The 11,682-nt window shown below is 41.1% G+C and overlaps 1 pseudogene; it reads left to right on the top strand.

Annotated features, from left to right (window-relative positions):
* The first annotated feature begins 446 nt into the window (after positions 1-446).
* LOC147461108 (uncharacterized) lies at positions 447-1,374 on the top strand (annotated as a pseudogene).
* The last annotated feature ends 10,308 nt before the right edge of the window (positions 1,375-11,682 follow it).

The raw sequence follows: 11,682 nt of genomic DNA, 5'->3' as shown, positions 1-11,682 counted from the left end.
AGCTCTTCAACGATTGATGCAATACTTTCTTGGACAACGATCGATGCCAAGAATCCTCAAGCTGATGAGGATGATGATGATGGTTTTAGTTTTTCACTTTACGCCATTTCTATTCTTTGTACCCAGGCATTGTATTTTTATTTTTGTACCTAGACATTGTATTAGATCCACTAAGATTGTATTAGCTTGGTCTCATAGGTCATTTTGGCCTTTTGAAGACGTTTAATACAACAGTTCATCTCTCTCTCTCTCTCTCTCTCTCTCTCTCTCTCTCTCTCTCTCTCTCTCTCTCTCTCTCTCTCTCTCTCTCTCTCTCTCTCTCTCTCTCTGAGCCTGCCTCTGTCAAAATCTAGCATGCCTCTAAGTTTTTTCGCATGTCTCCCCTGGGCAAGGGATGCCCTGTGGGGGGTGTTAGTTGAACGCCATGCCCTACCTCCCCCTAGTCAATGGCCACAGTGAGAGTAAACCTGAAGAGCACCTGCAAGCTCTTCTGTGCCTGTGAGCTACATTCTATGCAATGCTACAGTGCCTCAGCCCACAGTGAACACCTAGCCCACAAGTGTATTCCTCAGCCCATGACACCCCCTCTAAACACTTGTGTATCTCTCAGCCCATGGTGCCTGAGTGCCAGCAAAACCTCTTGATCAGTTTTAGAGAAGAGAAGTAGAAGATTTTAAGCAAGAGTTCTCAAAAAAATGGCTCGCAAAGTGGACAACCCCAATTGAAGAAAACTTCAGCAAAGAGGGTCTCTCAAAGACCTCGATGCAGCCATGACTAATCTTTGCAGATGTCGTAGCGGCTTCGAACAAGGCCGATCACTTAAGAAAACTCAAAGTGGCCCTTGATCAAGTGGTGGAAGAGGACTGTGACCTCAAATCTCACCTTAGCATGCTTGAGACCCGGTTTGAATTAATGATCAATATTGCCACCAATAAGGTAATGGAAGTAGAAGCACACATCACCCAAGCTACATCGTCGGTGCTTACTCAAGCAGAGAAACGTGTGGCAATGGAACTTGAAGAACAAAAGTGACAAGAACAAAATTCCCTCAAGGTCCTCATTGGCAAACTACCACAAGCATGGAAAGAGATCAAGGAGGACTTTTGGGAACACATAAACTTCCTCAATGAAACCCTCAAGCCGATCAAGCTTGACCCTGACAAGATAGAAATGGTCGATGGAATTAAGCCGTTACCAAGTGGACAAGCCATTCTTGAATTGGAGAAGAGAGAAGATCAATTCAAGCTCTTGCAACAAACACACATTCTCAAGGGCACCAAGCTATGGATCGTTGAAGAACTCATCCCATCACAACTCAAAAACAAACGCACAGAGCTCAAGAAAGTGCACGTAGCACGAGGAAATGGACAATAGGCAATATACCACGGGGGAAAGGCTATCATACAAGAGTTTTTATCTCACAAGCCTTCTACCATCACGAACACCACCCCTTAGATATTAGTTGTTTTTTCCTTGCGTGACATGTGCCACATTCTTTTGTATCTGTGATTACTCACGTCTCATTACCCTATTATCAAGACAACTCACGTCTCATTACCTTAGATATTAGTTGTTTTTTCCTTGCGTGACATGTGCCACATTATTTTGTATCCGTGATTACTCACGTCTCATTACCCTATTATCAAGACAATCATTTGTATGGTCTGACTTTTGGGTCCCACAGGTCATATATGACCTCCAAGGACGATAATTAATCTATATATCTATCTGTGAGCAATTGATAACCATGCATTGTCCCGTTTATGTTGTAATAGCTTGGCCATTTTCTCCTTGACTTTTTTTTGGTCTCATCCCTCTCCAAACTTGCGTTGTAGTTGGGCAATCACAAACTTTTTGTTGATATCTACCTGATTTTTGCATTACAAGAAGGTAGATTAGAACAAGTAAATAATTATAAACATTTTAAACAACACATAGATACGTACAATGAAAGTGTGTGGAGTCAAGGAAAGTACAACTCCATTAGCTTTCCTATGCACTAGTGAAAATGGATGCTGCCTCTAATGGGCACAACCCACCCGTCCACGTCAATGTCACAGGTGACATGATAAGAGCCAACACACAACTGCCATAGTCCTTGGTGGTCAAAATTGGGTCTTGGCAAGGGCGTGGCAGATGCGTGGGACCTCGAGGAGAGGGTGTCGATATCAGCATCGGTGTCAAGATCAGAGAAGGTCCAGAGGCAATAGAGGTACTTCGTTGGACTCGACACTACATGCTAAATTAACAAAAAGATAATTAGATCAATGTTTATGGAGATATTATACTTCTATAATTAAATACCAAACTAATACCATGTGTCTTGGTCCTACTATGTGACCTCAGTATTTGCTAGCTGTTGAGTAGTTTGTACTAGTGGTTGAGCAATGGTAGCTGGCTCTGGAAGATGGTTCCTGCTATTATCACAAGTGTATCACATTTTTGTGAGACAAAATGATATACTTAGGTGTACAATTTATATATATACATACATATATTTTATATAAATAGAGATTCAACATGTGTGATGTTCCTGCTAAAGGGTCTCGAGAAGAGTCCTCATCTAAGTGCACAGGTCTCAAGACCTCCTATAGCTGGTGTATGGTCGCCTCCAACTTCTTGTCAGGGAACTACTCGTACTCTATGATGTCCTATGATATTTGCTTTCTCGGAACGCCGATAGCTTGTAACATGCTCTTCAGTGTCAGTAGTAGCCCCACTCGACCTGAGGTGGGAGTCATCAAAATGATCTATTTGAAAATTTTAGATTTTAGTCAAAGGCAAAACCAAGTTATTGTCAGGTGCAACGGAAATGTTTATGGATTTAGCTCGGATCCAGTACTCCGCACAAACAAAAGGGACACTTTACTTCACTTGAAAGACTGAACTTAACTAAGAGAGAGAGAGAGAGAGAGAGAGAGAAGAGAGGACATCGAATGTTGGGTCCCAAACCCTAAAGGGCCCCCTTGCTCTGTTGCAAGAGCAAGTACTTTCTTTATTCTTGCACACTATTGATACAATGTCTACATACTTAGATGCTGATGCTAATGGGTATTAGTGCTACTGATGGGTACAATTGGGTACTGATGGTACCGTGGGTACTACTGGGTACTGATGGTAATGCAAATATTGCAGGGTACTAAGGTACTGAGGTACTGAGAGGTTCAATGTTGTTGATGATGATGACAACAATGAGTACTACTAGTTTTATGTCAACAACAATGATATCAACAATGAGGTACTGCTGGAGTCTATGGTGAAGACAATGATGTTGATGACGATGAGGTTCTTGATGGGTCTATGTCAAAGATGATAAAGTTGATGACGAGGTAATGATGGGATCTAGTTCAACGAGCATGATGTCGACAACGAAAGTCTGTGGATCTATGTCAACCAACAAGGACAACGATGATGAGGTTCTTGATGGGTCTATGTAGAAGACGGTGACAACGACGACAAAAACAACAAGGTTCTTGGTGGGTCTATGTAGAAGATGGTAACAAAAACAACACGGTTATGTGGATCCTTATGCCAATCCAAGGCACAATGGGTACTAGGTGTTGGGGTACTGTGTCAACGAAGGTGGCAACGATGATGACAATGACGATGACGTCGACGATAAGGTTGGGATCTATGGATCCTTATTTCAAGCCACGACACAAGGGGTAATAGGTATTGGGTACTATGTTGATGGCAATGGCAACAACGATGACAACAACAATGATATTGATGACGACAATGAAGACAAAAACGTTATGGCTGAGTGCCGATATTGCTAGCAATGTCGATGGCCATAAACTGCAACCACGACGAGGCTAGGGCTGAGAGCTATCACTAAGGACAATGACAATTGAAATCTACTGGTGCTAAAACTAAAAAATGATGGTTGTCTTCGGTTGAAAATGTTACCTATCCAAAGATGAAACACTAGCCTTCTTGCTGCCAAAACGCTGGCTACTAATGCAAGGTTAGTGCTCCTGCCAATCCCCAAGGTTTTCTGCTTCTACAAGCGCCTATAGGGTTGCATTTATAGGATGGCAAGGCTCGGTCAAGCAGGCTAAAAGGCAGCCCACAACCAGGTGAATTATAACTGAAAATGACAAGGCCAAGTTAGAGGTGGTTCACACGTGGCAAAACACCTACATAAGACCATATTAGGTATTTTGGTAAAAATCTCACATTATGGGAATCTCCAAATCGACCGAATTCATGTAATTTGGGAATTTTCCACTTAAAGTGGGAAAAATTGAGGTGTGTGGCTAGTAAATAAAGTGAAAATCTCATAGGATTGTGGTGTTGATAAACACCAAAAGTCAAGAGGATGTACAACACATGGATTTGAATAATAACTATAAATTACATAAAACAAAGGAAGATACAAAAAAGATTTTGTTTACAAATTGACTAGTATAGTCACAATAGAAGCTCCACATAATTCTACTCCACATTTGATACCATATCTGAACTTTGATCCAAGTGTGGCTGATGTGCACGAGTGAGGCCTTCTTTGGCTTTTAGAGCATGTCTTTCTGGAATCTTTATTCTAGAAAATGGTCCTTCTTTGTTGGGTCTCCAGGACCAAACAATTGCATCTATAGTTTCCCACACTTGTGGGTCCTTATAGTTGACAGCCCAATAACCCTTCCAACAATTACTGTAAGCTTGAGTATCTGTCATCCCACTTTTTCTCGCGCAAGGTGCCCAATATTGAATCAAGAGTTTTCTGTAGTTTGGTGATGTAGGCTCATTATCAATGTCAGATAAAGCCATTGCAAGCCACACTGGATAGATTTCTGTGTCACTCGGAACAAGCATAAGAAAGTCACCTTGGTGCACATCAGACATAGGGTCAAACTCTTCCCTTGGCCTATCTCGTTGAGGCCCACAAAAATGATCATTCAACTCTTCAAGGCCTAGGAATCTTTCTGCTCCTTGTTGCAAATTCATTGTAGTGCTTTGTAGATGAGAATATTCTTGAGTTTTTGGCCAAAACATTTCATACAAGACTCCCTCTGATATGATTGCTTTTCCAATCTCTTCAATTACCTTACTCCAATAATCTATCACGGGTCTATAATATCGCGGAATACTTGAACCATTCCCTAAATTTTTCCAAAATTTTATATAGTTCTTTAGCCCCAAAATGACTTCTTCGTGGGCCTTGACATACTCCGCCATTTGTACTAGAGGTGGATCTCCATGTGGTAACATTGGCTTGCCTTCTGTGTCTGTTTTCCAAAGGCGAATACTTCCACTCCAACTTGATACACCTACATGTGCCTTATATTGCATCATTGGTGTCTCATCTTGCATAAAGAACCTGAACTGAAGCGGTTTGGAATGTCCAACAAGTATGTCTTGTCCATCACAAAGATAGCCATCACAATATTGCTTGAAATCAGGGATCTTTGTGAGAAAAAATGGAGCTGGAGATGAAGATGAGCTGTTTCGTAATGTATCCATCAAATGTGGCAAAGTATAGGTTTGTGTAACTCTCAACTTCTCTGAAAACCTACTAAACATGGCGTCTATGTCCTCATGTGTATGCCCAACCATTAAAAATCCCAGCTGGATGGTTTTGAAAACACCCCTTGCAACAAGCATTGACAAATAGGCAAATAAGTATTGATTTTTGTTTTCCCCTGCACAATTATCCAATTGTAGCAACAAGTTCTCTGGCAATCTGCGAAATGTTGACCCCAATTCCTCTTCTGCAATTTCTGACGACTGCACAATGGGCTCTTTTCCATCACTCAAGTTATGGTAGTCCAAAGCATCCCTTGAGTTCAAAGCATGTAGTAGTGAAATATTGCTCCTTGGAAGTCCATTTGTTACTAGATCACCAAGAGGATGCTTATCTATCCTCTCGAGGTTATGTAAACAATTAGCAATTGAGCCAATTGTAAGATTTGGATCAGCTGGCCACAAACCATTCAAGACAAAGTGTCCGTAATGACCTTCTCCATGTCCATGAGTGATCATGCCAATCAATGCCACCTGCAGATTATATCCTGAATCCACACCCTTGGGAACAATGCGTAATCTAGGAATGGCAGTCTTCTTTTGATCCATCTTATCATGGATTATGCATACATATTTTTGTGGTTGAGTTTCTGAATACGTGCGCCATGCATAATATAGGCTTCTGCAACTCTTTTGTTGTGCCATGTGAACTTCTCTCTCCCTCAAGAGAAGAGCTCTCTCTTCAAGAGAAGGTTTAGCTTCTAACCTTGCCTTGATTGAGCTACAAATATTGCACTTAGAGAACTCACTCGTCTTTGTTAAAGTGACATGTGGGTACTCTTTGTTCCAAATTCTACCAAAAGAAGATTGGGATAGCTTCTTCTCATAGCCCATTTGGTCAAGTGTCGTGTTGATTTCACATAAAATATCCACTTGTTTGTATGTTGATGGAATCACCAATTGAGTCTCTCTTGAGCCATCTAGCAGTGTTCTACTTCTATGTGGCATTTTCTCAGAGTTATTTTCCACAAACTCGTTTAGTAGTGCTCTTGCTAAACTAGTATGTTGAAGTCCCCTTCTCAATGTACATGTGTTCCCATGTACATATTGGCGCACACCATTTTCAAAGTTCTCCTTGTATCGATAAAATGATGTCTTTGGTATTCCATGTAGCTCATACCATGCTCTACAACAAACAATAGAGCCATTTAGCCTGAATTGGTATCGTGACTTCTCATCTTTCTGATAACATATAGAAAGAACATCATAAACATAATTAGTGCGTGATTTTTGAGACTCTCCCCAAAATTGTTGTCGTAACCTTGTCACCATATCACGATCTGCAAATTGGCAGCATTTTTGTGCACAACAATCAATGCATGATACCCTTTGAATTGATTTGTTTGAAAGGTAAAAAGTCGAAGCTGGTGCTGCTTTTGATTTTTGAGTCCTGTTCATGAAAGTGTATCGTCTCTTCCTTGACAACTGGACAACATTACTCCCATCAAGTTTTTTTCCAACATTGCCATCGTTGGATACATCCTCATATGTAGCATGCATGCCATCAACAGGAACAAAGCGTTGTAATGGGCTCCCATTCAACATTGTTGTCTGCTTGATGGGCCACTTTAGCAAAGTGATGCTACCCACTTCAACCACATCATGAATGCTTGCATTTTCTCTTTCAATACCCACACCCACACAATCAGGACCAAGTTCCTGAAAGTTGACATAATCATGTGGAAATACATATAAGATGGTCCCTTCATTCATGGTTTGCATCATTGTGTCATCTTTTAAAAGGACCCTCTGATTTCTCCAAGACTCTCGAATCATTGCTTCAAATTCTGGGCTTGTCATAGGTATTGCATCTGTAACTAGAGGATCAGAATGATCATGTTCTTCATCACCATTGTAGCTTTCGTGTGGATCAATTAAGTTCCCATTTAATACAAAAGATTGCAAAAGAAGCTTTGACCATCGAACAGCACTCCATAATGAGCCTTGGAGAGATGAAGTATCCATTGTAGGAAAAGGTAGGACCACATCCTTCAAGCATTCCTCCACTAGTATGGAGACATTTCCCAGCCCTATCTTTCAACCACCACAAGTGGAATCTGGATCTGTTCTACACACACAACCAATACCAACGATTTCATTGTCAAGTATCATATGTACTTTCTCCCCAGATTCAAAGTCCATCCTTAAGTAAAAAGATTACATTGTTAAATCCATAGTTATAGAAAAATACTCTTCAAACCAAAAATCATGCTACAACATGAAAAAGGTTTGCATAGGTTGGACAAGTGGTGAACCTTGAGACCAAATCCTCCTTGCTATATTAATGGAAGCAAGGTTGGACAAGTGGTGGACCTTGAAACCAAAGCCTCTTTGCTATATGAGAGCATAGGTTGGACAAGTGGTGGACCTAGTTGTAATACCCACTGCCACCTATCAACTACTATAGGACTATGCTTTCCAATGTCCAAGTATCCCTTGAGTCTTTCAAGGTTGAACACGTGGTGGACCTTGAAACAAAAATCCCCTTTCTATATCAGAGCATAGCTTGGACAAGTGGTGGACCTAGTTATAATGCCCAATATCCAAGGTGAAATACCTTAGGACTTTGCTACCTTGCTTGCCAATGTTTACGTAGCCCTCATTTCTTTAATGGAAGTAAGGTTGGACAAGTGGTGGACCTTGAAACCAAAGCCCTTTGCTATATAAGAGCATAGGTTGGACAGTTTTAATACCCACTGCCACCTATCAACTACTATAAGACTATGCTTTCCAATGTCCAAGTATCCCTTGAGTCTTTCAAGGTGAACACGTGGTGGACCTTGAAACAAAAATCCCCTTTCTATATTAGAAAGGTTGAACACATGGTGGACCTTAAAACGAAAATCCCCTTTCTTTATCAGAGCATAGCTTGGACAAGTGGTGGACCTAGTTATAATGCCCAATATCCAAGTGAAACACCTTAGAACCTTGCTACCTTGCTTGCCAATGTTTACGTAGCCCCTCATTTCTTTAATGGAAGCAAGGTTGGACAAGTGGTGGACCTGAAAGCAAAGCCTCTTTGCGATATGAGAGCATAGGTTGGACCTAGTTGTAATACCCACTGCCACCTATCAACTACTATAGGACTATGCTTTCCAATGTCCAAGTATCCCTTGAGTCTTGCAAGGTTGAACACGTGGTGGACCTTGAAACCAAAATCCCCTTTCTATATTAGAAAGTTGAACACATGGTGGACCTTTAAACGAAAATCCCCTTTCTTTATCAGAGCATAGCTTGGACAAGTGGTGGACCTAGTTATAATGCCCAATATCCAAGGTGAAACACCTTAGAACCTTGCTACCTTGCTTGCCAATGTTTACGTAGCCCCTCATTTCTTTAATGGAAGCAAGGTTGGACAAGTGGTGGACCTTGAAAGCAAAGCCTCTTTGCGATATGAGAGCATAGTTGGACCTAGTTGTAATACCCACTGCCACCTATCAACTACTATAGGACTATGCTTTCCAATGTCCAAGTATCCCTTGAGTCTTGCAAGGTTGAACACGTGGTGGACCTTGAAACCAAAATCCCCTTTCTATATTAGAAAGGTTGAACACATGGTGGACCTTTAAACGAAAATCCCCTTTCTTTATCAGAGCATAGCTTGGACAAGTGGTGGACCTAGTTATAATGCCCAATATCCAAGGTGAAACACCTTAGAACCTTGCTACCTTGCTTGCCAATGTTTACGTAGCCCCTCATTTCTTTAATGGAAGCAAGGTTGGACAAGTGGTGGACCTTGAAAGAAAAGCCTCTTTGCGATATGAGAGCATAGGTTGGACCTAGTTGTAATACCCACTGCCACCTATCAACTACTATAGGACTATTCTTTCCAATGTCCAAGTATCCCTTGAGTCTTGCAAGGTTGAACACGTGGTGGACCTTGAAACCAAAATCCCTTTCCATATCAGAGCATAGCTTGGACAAGTGGTGGACCTAGTTATAAAGCCCCTCCTTTCTTTAATGGAAGAAAGGTTGGAAAAGTGGTGAATCTTGAAACCCAAACCCTTTGGCTATATATAGAGGATATCTTGGACAAGTGGTGGGCTTAGTTGTAGTATCCAATGTCCAAGGTCCAAGGTGAACTATGTAAAGACCTTACTTCCAAAAACAGAGTCGTACAAGTGGTTCTCCTTGAAACCAAAACCTCCTTAGTGTATTAGAACATAGCTTGGAGAAGTGGTGGACTTAGTTGTAATGGTGAATGTCCAAAGCAAACTATTATAGGACCTTGCTTCCCAAATCAAGTTTGGACAAGTGGTGGATCTTGAAACCAAAACCCCCTTACTCTATTAGAGCATAGCTTAGATAAGTGGTGGACCTAGCTGCCATGGAAAATGTTCAATCTGAATGCTGCAAAGACCTTGCTATTAAATGTCTAAGTAGAGCTAGCTTCTTTAATGGAATCAAGGTTGGGAAAGTGGTGCATCTTGAAACCAAAAGCCCTTTATTGTATTAGAGCATAGCTTGGACAAGTGAGGGACCTAGTTTTAATGTGTGATGTCCAAAGAAAAGTATTACAAGACCTTGCTTTCCAATATTTGAATTGGTCAAGTGGTTAAAACTAAGTATAAAACTTTGACCATTTTCTTCTCGAATTGCCAAAAAGCTAGTTTTAGACACCCCTAAATGAAAATGGTTTAGGGTGGCCTTAAACAATGTTTTTTCAAAGACTTGAACAAAAGGGTTGTTGAAGAGTAATGACAATTTATTGTGGCTTGAAGTGCCTGAGTATGTGAAAACAAGCCTAGGTTTTCCACGAGGCAAAAGGTGACATAATAAGAACATTGGAAAGTTAGGATTGACCATGTGGCCTAAACTTTGGCAAGTGAAGTGGTGGCCAAGTTTTGTGGCACAGTGTGCACTTGGTCCTATATGTGTTGACCACTTGGCTAAATCTAGGACCATAAGGCCAAACCTTTGGCACCTTAAATATAGTATGGGACATAATCTAGAACTGCTATAGTAAATTAGTAGTATAGCTAATATGTTAATATTTGTATTATATTAAGTATATGCTAATATAATTTATGTTCAAAATTTCACTAATGAAGAATGTTCCCATTTAGCACTCCAGATGCGGGGTCTTAGGGCAATGCCACAATGGGGTGACAAGGCAGCGCTTCCACGTGAGGTTGGGGGTAGCGCTCTTGATGGGGATGTGGAATATAGCGCTCTCGATGGCGGGGCTTGGGAGGTTGATTTTGGGATATTGTTCTGAGCGGGGTCCTGGGGCAGCATGATTTCAACCATGATTTCTTTAATTTTGGCCGTGTGAATTGGTTAATTTTTTATATTGCTTTGTTTTTTTTAATCCTATGATAAAACATGGACTTGTAGCATACGTGGCATTCTAATAAACCCTATCAAGATTAGGCACACAGAGAGCGCACGAGAAACGCACACAGAGAAAGCAGGCGAGCAGCAAAACACAGAAAGCGCACACGGATCGCACACAGTTGGAGTATACGCGCGCGTAGAGGAGCAAGCTCGGCATCGTACACAACACACAGGTGGAGTGCACAGGATTGAAAGTTCGCGCACAAGACAAAGAAACAGCAGCGTACACAACGCTTTCCAGAAGGGCAGGATCGGGCAGTCTTCTCAGGAGACATTGCACACCTCACGAATAGAGAAAAAACAGGTATTTCTCTCTCTCTCACTCTCTGTCTTTCTCCATATAGAGAAGATGGTTCTCTGTAACTCTTCTTGCACACACACTCTCTCGTCAAAAGACAGAGATACATAGTTTAAACGTATCCCCGCACACATACACATATTCCCACACATCGTCTTCCTCTCTTCCACATACATAACCACAGTGAAATCTGTTATCTTGCTGTCTCTCTCTTGAAAATACATGCACATATTCCCACACATCGTCTTCCTCACTTCCACATACATAACCACAATGAAATCTGTTATCTTGTTGTCTCTCTCTTGAAAATACGTGCACATATTCCCATACATCGTCTTCCTCTCTTCCACATACATAAACACAGTGAAATCTGTTATCTTTCTCTCTCCTCTCTCTAAAAAACAGTTATTTTCTCTCTCTCTCTCTCTCTCTATCTAATCTCTCTCTATATTTGCTATCTCTCTCTCTAAAAATATCATGCTCATGTATGTGCGTCTGTGTTATCTATGTGTAGTAGTATTTTT

Source organism: Adiantum capillus-veneris, chromosome 3 (genome assembly GCF_014529385.1).
Source record: "Adiantum capillus-veneris isolate H3 chromosome 3, ASM1452938v2, whole genome shotgun sequence".
In the NCBI taxonomy this organism is placed as follows: Eukaryota; Viridiplantae; Streptophyta; class Polypodiopsida; order Polypodiales; family Pteridaceae; genus Adiantum; species Adiantum capillus-veneris.
Note: the sequence above shows the minus strand (reverse complement) of the source record. Positions and strands in the feature narration are given on the sequence as shown.